Below are 12606 nucleotides of genomic sequence, written 5' to 3' on the forward strand. Positions count from 1 at the left end.
ACTAAATTCCATACTCAATATCGTGGTCAAATTCGAAGAAATGCCAATTTCTAGGTTTTCCACCAAAACCTAAATTTTTTCCATAATTTCCTTGCCTAAATCCATGTATAAACTTTGTATTTAACTCAAAGCTAGCATAAATTACTTATCTCATGATGAGTGATGAAAATGGAACCTCAAAGATGCTCCCCATCGACTCCAATGGAAGAAAATGGGGTTGAAATGAACCCAACCCCGAATTTTAAAAGACCTCACTACCTCAGCTGTTTCTGCACCTGCAGTCCTTTGACCGCTTCTGCGGTTCCGCAGGTGCGGTTAAAATGCCGCATTTGCGGTCCTCCCTAGGCCGCCCTCTTTCGCTTCTGTGATATGCCTTCCGCAGATGCGGTTCCGCTTCTGCGGAACTCTGACCGCATCTGCGGTCTACTCCAAGCCGCTCACTTCCGCTTCTGCGACCACCTTTCCGCAGAAGCGGTCCCGCTTCTGCGGAACCCTGACCGCATCTGCGGTCCTCGAGCCCTTGACCAAAAATCGCTTGTGCGGCTCCCTTTCCGCTTCTGCGGGGCCGCTTCTGCGGTTAACCCACCGCAGAAGCGAAAATACCAGCAACCAGATCCTTCAGTTGTCCAAAAATCCCAATTTCGCTCCGTTAACCACCCGGAATCCATCCGAGGCCCCCGGGACCCCAACCAAACACAACCAATCCTAAAACACATTACGGACTTGCCCGAGGCCTCAAATCGCATCAAACAACTCTAAAATCATGAATCGACCTCCAATCCAAACTTAATGAACTTCAAAATTTCAAACTTCTATTTCCGATGTTTAAACCAGTCAAATCATGTCCGATTGACCTCAAATTTCGCGCACAAGTCATATTCGACATTACAAACCTACTGCAACTTGTGGAATCAGATTCCGACCCCGATATCAAAAAGTCCACCTCCGGTCAAACTTCTCAAAAACCTTCAAATTTCTTCTTTAGCCAAATGGCTCCAAAATGACCTACGGACCTCCAAATTCACTTCTAATTGCGCTCCCAACTCCAGAATCACCATACGGAGCTATTCTCATACTCGGAATCCCAAACGCACATCGATGACACTGAAATGCACTTCAAGCCAAACTTAAGAAATTTCTTCAAAAATGCTAACTTCCACAATAGGCGCCAAAACGCTCCCGGGTTATCCAAAACCCGCACCGGGCATACGCCCAAGTCCGAAATCATCATACGAACCTGCTGGAACCTTCAGATCCCGATTCCGAGGTCGTTTACTCAAGAACCCCATCCTAGTTCATTCTTTCAACTTTAAGCTTCCGAAATGAGAATTCTCTTTCCAAATCAACTATGGACTTCCCGAAATTCAATTCCGGCCACGCGCACAAGTCACAATACCTGAAATGAAGCTGCTCACAGCCTCAGGCTGCTGAACGGAGCGCTAGAACTCAAAACGACCGGTCGGGTCGTTACATTCTCTCCCATTTAAACATACGTTCGTCCTCGAACGTGCTGAGAACTACACTGAAGTAGTCTGAAATCACTGGTTAACTCCTCATGCACCTTCCCGTGCTACCACAACTTAGTTGAGCACATCAGCTCGATCAATTCTTAAGATATTCCCTTTTATTCAAGCAAATAAGCCTTAGAGCCTAAATCCAACATCCGGAACTCTCTGTCAGGCCTGTTTCTAACATACGAACACCGTATCAATCACTACACGTTGTACCCAAACATGACTGCATAACTTTGCTGAATTCACACCTTGCATCATTTTACTCACCGGACCACAATAACATTTTCTGATCAACTTAGTCGAAATTCCCCGAATCTTATGCTCCCATTGCACCCCATGACATACACAGTTCTTACTCTAACTCTTACAATACCGCCACAACGGAAGAGATGTGCAGAAATTCATAATCAACTGCCGAATCAACCAATAATTTGGGTCTATACTCCTGACAATAACCATCACCTCATTCTGAACCAAATAATGGTCTTAGCTCCTTAATGTACTTCATATAGTCAGATTGCACTGATCCTAAATCCAATGATCTCGTCTCACCCAGTACGAACTGCTCAGGTAATAAGCCACCCCGACATGACCAAAAGTCCCATATGATGCTACAATGTGCCAATAGGCTACCATAAGGAACGCGATATAAAGGAAAGCAAACTTTGAGAAGGAAACACAGCTACACCGCTCGCGAATCATACATGCGACGCGGTGGACTTAATTAACAAACACCCCGCTCGCGAATCATACATGCGACGCGGGCACACAGCTAATATAAGCTTTCCTCATAAAATAGGAAACAAAACACATAAAAACAGATACGGGATCTATACTCAGATTCACACTGTTGCAGCGCGCAACCCAATCCGAACAATATAACCATGGCGGCGTGCCATCCGATCCACCCATAAAACTCGCATAAGAAGATACGCACCGAGCTAGATTGCTCATTTCAATAATATACCGAATATCGGTGACAAGCACACTAAGTGCATAATTCCATCCCTGGGGAGACATATAGTGCCAGAAGCCACAAAACTCAAGCACGACTGAGGTGCGATATACGATTTGAAATCTCAAAAGCATCCTGCTCATAAAACATCATCTCTACGCGGATCCTCAACACATAAGCAATTTCTCAAGCTGTCTCCCAACTCACACGGCGCAACGCATCATTACATGAAATATTTGGCAACGAAATAACACCCGGACTACTCCATAAGGAGCACATTACTAAAATGAACACAACTGACCTGACATAGAGCCCAAATTCATATTTAAACCCATCTACAGACCTCAAGTCGATCCTGAGCATATCAAACTAAGCTAATAACCTTTCAAAGGTCCATACTAATTTCCTTCTTCTCATAACACACAAGGACAACCATCATAACCGGAGTACTCATCCACAGTCCACAACTCAGTAACGGAGTGCCCTCCAGGCATATATCCTCAACTTATCGATATCATGACAAATCTTCATACTTGGTTTAATTGCTTCAATCAATCAAGTGACTACATGCCACACTTATACGATCTTCCTGTGGGGCTCGCTCCCACAACCTTCCGAAACACATAACAGGTCCATACATCCAAACCACCGGCCGCACTAACGCTGAAAAGCGATCAAGAATCATCAACCATGACACAGGCCCCCTTTTTACAAAGCACCAATCTCAGGTGACGCTGAAGACAATACCAACTTACCTTAAACATCGAAACTCCTTTCCTGCTCATCTGAGCTCGTGACATCCTTGTCCACACCGAGCTGCTACCTTGATCTTCACTGCAAATTCCATACCACTCACTGCACTTAACATGCCAGTATATGATAGAACTCGTTTTTCATCATAGCTTCGGAACCACTAATAGGTTAATACTTCATCATATAAAAACTTTTCACTTGACTCACTTCAGGAGATCCATAGTATCACACAGGTGAATTCCCATAATCGTAGAATATGGAAATCTCTAAGTAGTGGCCTAAGCCACCATTGCCCTTCCAGAAATTCTGCTCCCACATAACAAGCCATAACAGAAGAATGCTTCTGAATAGCATCAATTGCGGCGGCTGACAAGCCTGATACGCACCATCACAAATCACTCGCATAACTCGATCACGCTGAAGGAACTGATCACTAACACCAATATGCCAAATTCAACTATGGCTAATCAATCTACCTTCTTCCAATTTATCCTTGATTGCCTTAGAGATAATACTAACTCCATCCAACACATAATATACTCCATCTACACCCATCTCGAGTGACCTCGACTCACGAGACCATGCGGTCCCGAATCCTGCGAACCACTTCATAACTTCCTTGCGCGCATATTCACACCCTCAACTGATATGCCCATTCTGCTAATCCTTCTACGAATCCGAAGTCCTTCCTCACCTTTCTCTCAAGTGTTATACTGCAAGTCAAAACATCATAGAACATTCTGAGCCTCCACTCATAAGCTGCTGCAAAGCTTGATTCTTAATTGTACTTATAGGCTCGAAATCATTAGGCACCATACTTTACCTTTTTTGAATCCATTAGGACGGTTACTGAGAGCCGTCTGACTTGGTCCCGAATATAATCAACTCCATAAATCTTATAACACATGAATACCCTCTCGGCGAGGCACCCGACGAAATTACTTCCTTTGAAACCTGCATTTATACAAGGCATAAATCCTGAATCTTTCCCCAAGTCTGAACATGAGCCAATAAGGCCAACCATAGCATGCATTTCGACAATTCATTAGCTCGAATTACCACTTATGTTCCTTTCCCGTAGCTGAAATAACCCATCAATATGCTAATAACTAGAAACCTCGCAAGTAACTAACCATGCAACCCCATCATAGGCGGTGGGACTCTCCCACTTAGCTCGAAGCCACTATTACACAACTCTAGAATTTACCAGGATTCTTAATCTCCTATTTACATAATCCTTGCGCAATCCACTGCCAACATGCTCGACATCTCACTGTAGAAACCCCCCTTTTCATACTCAGAATCATCAACAACATTTCGCTCGACCGATCCCTTCGCTGTACCAATAGATTGCTTCGCATAAGCTCGCCAACCACGCGATCGCTAACCTGCTCACAGGGATGAACTACCCGTAGAAATCACTCCCGACATCTTCCAGCGCTGCTACACGGGGTACAATCATTACGACATCAACACCCCATCCTGAGTCTGAGCTCACTTCCCAGCTGCACAGGTCCATTTGCCCCTTGTGGACATCCATTTAAATGGGCGGCAACGTCCTTCCAATTCAAAGTTATGCTGCATCCTTCTTCATTTAAGCGGTTCCTTTCCGTTATATTAAATCTCCTGCCGCACAAGAACCCCTACTTCAAATTAGATCCGTAGGCTTCAATCGCCAGCCACTATAATTCCCAAATCACTCTAGACTTTCCTTAAGGTGCGTAACCATCCTACCACCAAGCCCATATGCAATATCCGTCGCTCTCCCACTTTGGGCAAACTCACTTCTTTAATCAGCTACCTGACCTTTGCTTCATACACCTGGCCTTTTAGAAGTTTAAAACTCCGCCTGACACTTCCCGCACGCATTTCTCATCTTTTGCTGCTCGGTTGTTGCCTTAATAAAATCTATCTTCATAACACTTGAGTCCACAAATCGCTACTAACTTTAAACCTTTCCGAAGGTCATCGTTCTCGAACCGCCGATATTAGAAATACTGATTCAATCCCGAACCTCCGCACCCTGCGATATCTGACAGTTGTATCTCCAATACTCTTTCACAATACCTTGCCCCAAAGGCGAATTGTAGCAGATCATAACACCGACAAACTTAGTACGTTCAATTAGGACAACGACACCCCATCATAGGAGAAAGCTCCACCACGTTTGCAAATACCAAGTCTCATTACTTCCACCAGCCCACATCTGACCATCCTTAGTCCGCTTGCCTTTCCCCTGCCGGGAGAAAAATACTGAATCCCTTGATTAAGCACTGAGTAAACCTCCCTTCAAGTCATTCACTGCCCCGACACATGGGCAACATCCTGCCATCATATCACTATTGCAGAACAGTCATTCATAGGCATCATGGCAACTTGTGCCTAGCCCCAAAGCCCTCAGAAGTACCGTTACTGAGCTGAAATATTAAAATATCCTTCCATAAGGCGACGATAATAATCCAATCAACTATACCGGGAGAAATCTCCCGCACCACATCCGTAGTACCATCACGACTCTTCAATTCTCGATTTATAACAAGCGCTTTGCGTCGCATAAGATTGAGTAGGAATGAATTAAAGGCATACGCCTCCAGGGATCAGATCGCACGATAAGGAATCAAGAAGGGAAGTACTCCTAACAGTCCTGCAGCCTCCCGAGGATAAGCACAGACGTCTCCGTACCGATCCGAGACTCTACTAGACTTGCTCATGACTCGTGAGACCCTAGGAACCTAGTGCTTTGATACCATGTTGTCACGACCCAAAATCCATTAAGGGTCGTGATGGCGCCGGACGCCGCTGTCAGGCAAGCCAACCAAATACTTAGTTAAACTCCAATTTTAACAATTTTGAAAACCAAGATTTTCCTTTAAATTTCATAAGTAAAAAGATAACTGCTTCAATTAAAATTAAATATTAGCAATCAATACAAAAATATTTAAAAACCATCCCACAACCCGGTATCACAAGTGCATGAGCATCTACTGATAAGAAAATAAAATACAATACAATATCCGTCCGGAATACAGTGGACGGAAAGAAAATACAATTTGCTGGAAGGGACTTTACTAGCTACGGGCCGCCTCGAATAATGCAACTCACCTAGTCCCTGAATCATCCGAGCTGCTATGCCTAGTGGGCTGCTAGAGATAAATATACTTGTGCAACAAAAATGCACAGAAGTGTAGTATGAGTACGTAAACAACGTGTACTCAATGAGTATCCTGTCTAATCTCGAAGAAGTAGAGACGAGATGGTCAACTTCGACACTTACTAGAGGTCAATTGACAATATACTAAGAGCGTGAGGAAATCATGGATTTATATAGCAGTCCTAATTCACGAAGCCAGAAAACAGGTAAACACCTTCAACAAATAATCAAGGATTTTCAAGGTTTACTCTTTATTATCTTATCAATTTATATCAAGCCACGAAGGGCACATTTCACATTTAAAATTCTCAAGCAACAATATAACATGCGCAAATCACACCGAGGCGACGGCCCGATCCAATAGAAATAAACTGCGCACTTGCCGAGGGTCGACGGCGCGCCTATAGATGCATCTATTTAATCTGCCGAGGCCTTCGGCCCGTTCCCTAAATAAACACATATCCTGCTCGCGAATCATGAATGCAACGTAGGTACACATAGAGATACATGCTCAATCAGTCAATTAAGAACTTATCGAGAATATTTACCCAAATAAAACAATTTATCTTTTTAACAATTTAGGAAAAATGATGTTTAATCTCCTTTTAAACTCATTTACTAATCCAAGGTGATTCAAGCAATTCAAGCTATCAATGGGTTCATAAATAATCCAAGTATAACATGCTTTTGGGCCCTAACTACCCGGACAATAGCATAATACTAGCTACGCACGGACTCTCATCACCTCGTGCGTACGTAGCCCCCGCAAATAGGAGCACATAATCAATTATTTCACCTATGGGAACAATTCCCTCTTACAAGGTTATAAAGGAGACTCACCTCGCTTTAAAGATCCATAACCGGCATTCCACGCCCTTCCGAAGACTCCAATTGATGCACCACGCTCCAAAACTAGCCAACGGTTACGCAAATCCATTAATATATGCTCAAATATTTGTTACGATCTAATTTATTGCAATTCCTAACTCCGATCGAAAAGTTAACCAAAACGTCCTTGGGCCCACGTGCGCGGAATCCGAATTTTTTTGAAGATTAAGATTACCCATGACCTTAGGAACTCAAATATATAATTTTCACTAAATTCCATACTCAATATCGTGGTCAAATTCGAAGAAATGCCAATTTCTAGGTTTTCCACCAAAACCTAAATTTTTTCCATAATTTCGTTGCCTAAATCCATGTATAAGCTTTGTATTTAACTCAAAGCTAGCATAAATTACTTACCTCATGAAGAGTGACGAAAATGACACCTCAAAGATGCTCCCCATCGACTCCAATGGATGAAAATGGGGTTGAAATGAACCCAACCCCGAATTTTAAAAGACCTCACTGCCTCAGCTGTTTCCGCACCTGCAGTCCTTTGACCGCTTCTGCGGTTCTGCAGGTGCGGTTAAAATGACGCATTTGCGGTCCTCCCCAGGCCGCCCTCTTTCGCTTCTGCGATATGCCTTCCGCAGATGTGGTCCCGCTTCTGCGGAATTCTGACCGCATCTGCGGTCCACTCCAAGCCGCTCACTTCCGTTTCTGCGACCACCTTTCCTCAGATGTGGTCCCGCTCCTGCGGAACCTTGACTGCATCTGCGGTCCTCGAGCGCTTGACCAAAAATCGCTTGTGCGGCTCCCTTTCTGCTTCTGCGGGGCCGCTTCTGCGGTTAACCCACCGCAGAAGCGAAAATACCAGCAACCAGATCCTTCAGCTGTCCAAAATCCCAATTTCGCTCCGTTAACCACCCGGAATCCATCCGAGGCCCCCGGGACCCCAACCAAACATACCAACCAATCCTAAAACACATTACGGACTTGCCCAAGGCCTCAAATCGCATCAAACAACGCTAAAATCATGAATCGACCTCCAATCCAAACTTAATGAACTTCAAAATTTCAAACTTCTATTTCCGATGTTTAAACCTATCAAATCATGTCCGATTGACCTCAAATTTTGCGCACAAGTCATATTCGACATTACGGACCTACTTCAACTTCCGTAATCGGATTCCGACCCCGATATCAAAAAGTCTACCTCCGGTCAAACTTCTCAAAAATCTTCAAATTTCTATCTTTAGCCAAATGGCTCCAAAATGACCTACGGACCTCCAAATTCACTTCCGATTGTGCTCCTAACTCCAGAATCACCATACGGAGCTATTCTCAGACTCGGAATCCCAAACGGACATCGATGACACTGAAATGCACTTGAAGCCAAACTTAAGAAATTTCTTCAAAAATGCTAACTTCCACAATAGGCACCAAAACGCTCCCGGGTTATCCAAAACCCGCACAGGGCATACGCCCAAGTCCGAAATCATCATACGAACTTGCTGGAACCTTCAGATCCCAATTCCGAGGTCGTTTACACAAGAACCCCATCCTAGTTTATTCTATCAACTTTAAGCTTCCGAAATGAGAATTCTCTTTCCAAATCAACTCTGGACTTCCCGAAATTTAATTCCGGCCATGCGCACAAGTCACAATACCTGAAATGAAGCTGCTCACGGCCTCAGGCTGCTCAACAGAGCGCTAGAACTCAAAACGACTGGTCGGGTCGTTACATTGAATTTTTGGAGTTTCAGACCGGTAGTGGAATTTTTTATATCGGGGTGGGAATGCGATTTTGAGTGTTGGACCAGCTCCATTATGTCATTTTGGACTTGTCTGCAAAATTTGGCCTGATTCCGGGTTGATTTGATAAGTTTTGGGGCGAGTTCTAGAAGTTGGAAGATTTGGAAGTTCATAAGCTCGATTCATGGCACGATTTGCATTTTAGGCGTTGTTTGATGTGATTTGAGACCTCGAGCGAGTCCGTGTTAGGTTATAGAACTTTTTTGTGTATTTAGACGGGGTCCCAGGGGCCTCGGGTGTGTTTCGGGTAGGCTACGGGCCATTTTTCTCCTATTTTGAACTGCTGTTATCTGTTAGCTGGTTTTCTTCTTCGCGTTTGCGTCTGCTCCTCCGTGATCGCGAAGAATAATTTTGGAGCAGGTATTAATTGTTCATCCTGTTCGCATGACCATGTTCGCTATTCGCGGAAGTTTGTTCGTTCCTTCTTCGCGTTCGCATCTTCTATGTCCGCGGTCGCATAGTTCTTTCATTTGGGGAGCAAACTATTCCTTGAACGCGATCGCATCTTCCTCTTCGCGATCGCGAAGAGTGGCTTTGGGCAGCAGATAATTCCTTCACTACGCTATTGCATAAGCCCTTCCGCGATCGCGTAGCACATTTCGGACAGTAGCCATTTTCCTTCTCGCATCATTTCTTCCGCGATCGCGATGCATAAATACCTGGGCAGGCAGAATATATTCCCAAATCGAGGGTTAGACCATTTTTGTCATATCTTGACTTGTGGAGCTCGGTTTTGAGCGATTCTTTGAGGGTTTTCAACAAATCGATTGGGTAAGTGTTCTTCACCTAGAATTTAATATATTCCATGATTTTCTCTTTGCTTTTATCATTTAAATTGTGTTTTGGGTTGAGGAAAATTTTGGTTTTTGAAGAAAATTTCTAAAATGAAAAATCATGATTTGAGGGACCAAATGGTATCGGAGTTTGATAATTTTTGTATGGTTGAACTCGTATCAGAAACGGTATTCAGTTTTTGTAAAATTTGTCGGGTTCTGAGGTGCGGGCCTGGGGGTCGACTTTTGGATCGATTTTTGGATTTTATTAAAGATTGAGACTTTATGATCCGGAATAGCTTCTTATGAGTTTTATTTGTGCTTTGAAGTTACTTTGGTTAGATTTGAGCCGTCCGTAGGCCTTTTCACCCGAGAAGTTTATTTTAGAGTATCAGTTTGTCGTATTTGAGGTAAGTATCTTGCCTAACCTTGCGCGTGGGGGGGGGGGGGGAGAGGATTTCCCCCTAGGATTTGAGTCTTCTATGCTGATTGTTGTCCGTGTACGCGAGGTGACGAGTGCGTGCTCGGACTTATTTGTGGAAAAATTGGCCTTTTAGGGTTTTTAGGTCCTTATATTCACTAAGTAGGAAGTTGTTCTTGATGTGATTGAGTTTCTATTTCCTAGTTTCACCTCTACATGCTTTAATTGAAATTTATTGCTTGATGATCCACTCTGATTGCCTATTTGACTCTTATTTGACTTAACTGAAGACTTTTACCTATCCTATCATCATGCTATCTTTTTCCATAACTGCTCGTCTTTATTGGAATTCATTATTATCTTCCCTGTAATTATTTAGTCTTAATTGATGTTATGATTATCTCCCCGTCGCTAATCCTTAAACTGAAATTGTTGTAAACTCTTAGTAATTACCCAACCTTAAAAGAAGTTTAGACACCCTATATTCTAGTTGGCATGTCCTTATTTGTAATTATCTGACTCGTGTTAGCTTCATTGTTGTTAGACTGATCGTTGTTACGTATTATTTTCTCTCTTGTTGAGCGATTCTTATTACGCCTAGTATTCTCTATTGTGGTTATTCCTTGTGAGCTAGTTTTACCGTCTCTTTGTGATCGAAAGCTCTTGAGTTGATTTACTTGCCGTGTTCTCGTATTAACCGTCATTGTTGTTGTTGTACTTGTTGTGATGGTGCACGAGGTTTCTCCCGTGCTGTTGTTACTATTGATATAAGCACATGCGGCGTGACAAGGCGTGATATATATATATATGTGTGTGTGTGTGTGTGTGTGTGTGTGTGTGTGTGTGTGTGTGGGTTACGCATGTGGCGTGACAAGGTGGGAACATTATGATGCACGTGTGGCAAAACAAGGCGGGCACTTACTACATTATTGCCCACGTGGCGAGATAAGGTGGGCTATGTCAGGAATTGATTGTGATGATTTGTGATGGCCTGGGGGCATTCTTGTTGTTGATATTGTGTTGTGGTACACTTACCTGTATGAGCTTTATCTCGTGAAAGTTGTGAGAAAACATCTTACGTGTTGTCCATTCTTTTCCTTATGCTTTTAGCTGGTATGAACTATGTTACAGCACTTGCACAAGCATACACGTAGTTAAACACTCCTATAGGATAAGAAGCTCTCCTGATATTGTTGAGTATACATGTACACCCTTGTTTACTTGCCATATATGTGAGAGTGGCTCTATTTAGCATGTGAGGATTCATCATGATCATGAGGTGTGATGAGGGCACAGGATGCCAAGTGTTAGGGTTCAGGTATTGAGACCCGTGAGTTGTTATTTGTCCGAGGTTCGGTACTTCGTGGAGTTTGTTGGCTAAGACCTGATGTGAAAACTGTCGTAGTTGCTGAGTTATTACTTGTCCTTACTGTATTTGTGATTTCGGATTTGGGTTGTATTTCCGTTCACTCTTCTATGTCATTATTATAGTGTTTCCGTTGTTACTTGCTGTTTTCCTTCCTTATTGCAGTTGTTGTATTATTAGCCATATCGCGTAGTCTTTATATAGACATCATGTTCTGTTGTTCCTATACTTATACTTGTACAGTTTATTAGACCAGTAGGTGTCTTGACTATTCCTCGTCACTACTCCACCGAGGTTAGTCTTGATACTTACTGGGTATCGCTGTGGTGTGCTCATGCTACTCTTCTGCACATTTTTTGTGCAGATCCAGGTATTCCTTGCTCTTTAGTAGCTGTGCGGATCGTTGCTGTGGAGACTCAAGGTAAACCTGTTGCTGCGTTCGCAGGCTTTGGAGTCACCTTCATATTTTGTGTTCACATTGTTCTTACTTATTTCCAGATAGTTGTATTTAGCAGTTGTAGCAAACTCTGTTGAGCTTATGACTTGTACTACCGGTTTTGGGGTTGTAAAGTTTAAGGATATTTCTATTTCAAAATTGTTAGATGTTATTCAAATATTGTTGTTGTTTCAGTAAATGTTAGGCTTACTTAGTCCCTAAGATTAGGTGCCATCACGAAACCCAACGGAGGAGAAATTGGGTCGAGACATAAAAGCTACAAATATGTTGTTCCACCTCACAGTGGTATATGAATTACACACAGTAGCAGATAGAAGAGAATGTGGGATAATTTAAGGAATATTGCACAACACCAACAAGGACCTTGGCTAATTATGGGAGATTTCAACTCTAGAAGAGTCATGGATGATATATGGTTTGGCGGAAACCTTGTCCAACAAGCAGAGGTGATTGACTTTAATAGTTTCATGATGGATAATAATATGACTGAGATGAAAATAGTCGGGAGGAGATATACTTGGACGAATAGTCATATCTATATCAAGATTGACTAGGACATTGTCAGTGGTGATTGTA

The sequence above is a fragment of the Nicotiana attenuata genome, chromosome 8, assembly GCF_001879085.1.
Source record: "Nicotiana attenuata strain UT chromosome 8, NIATTr2, whole genome shotgun sequence".
Lineage (NCBI taxonomy): Eukaryota > Viridiplantae > Streptophyta > Magnoliopsida > Solanales > Solanaceae > Nicotiana > Nicotiana attenuata.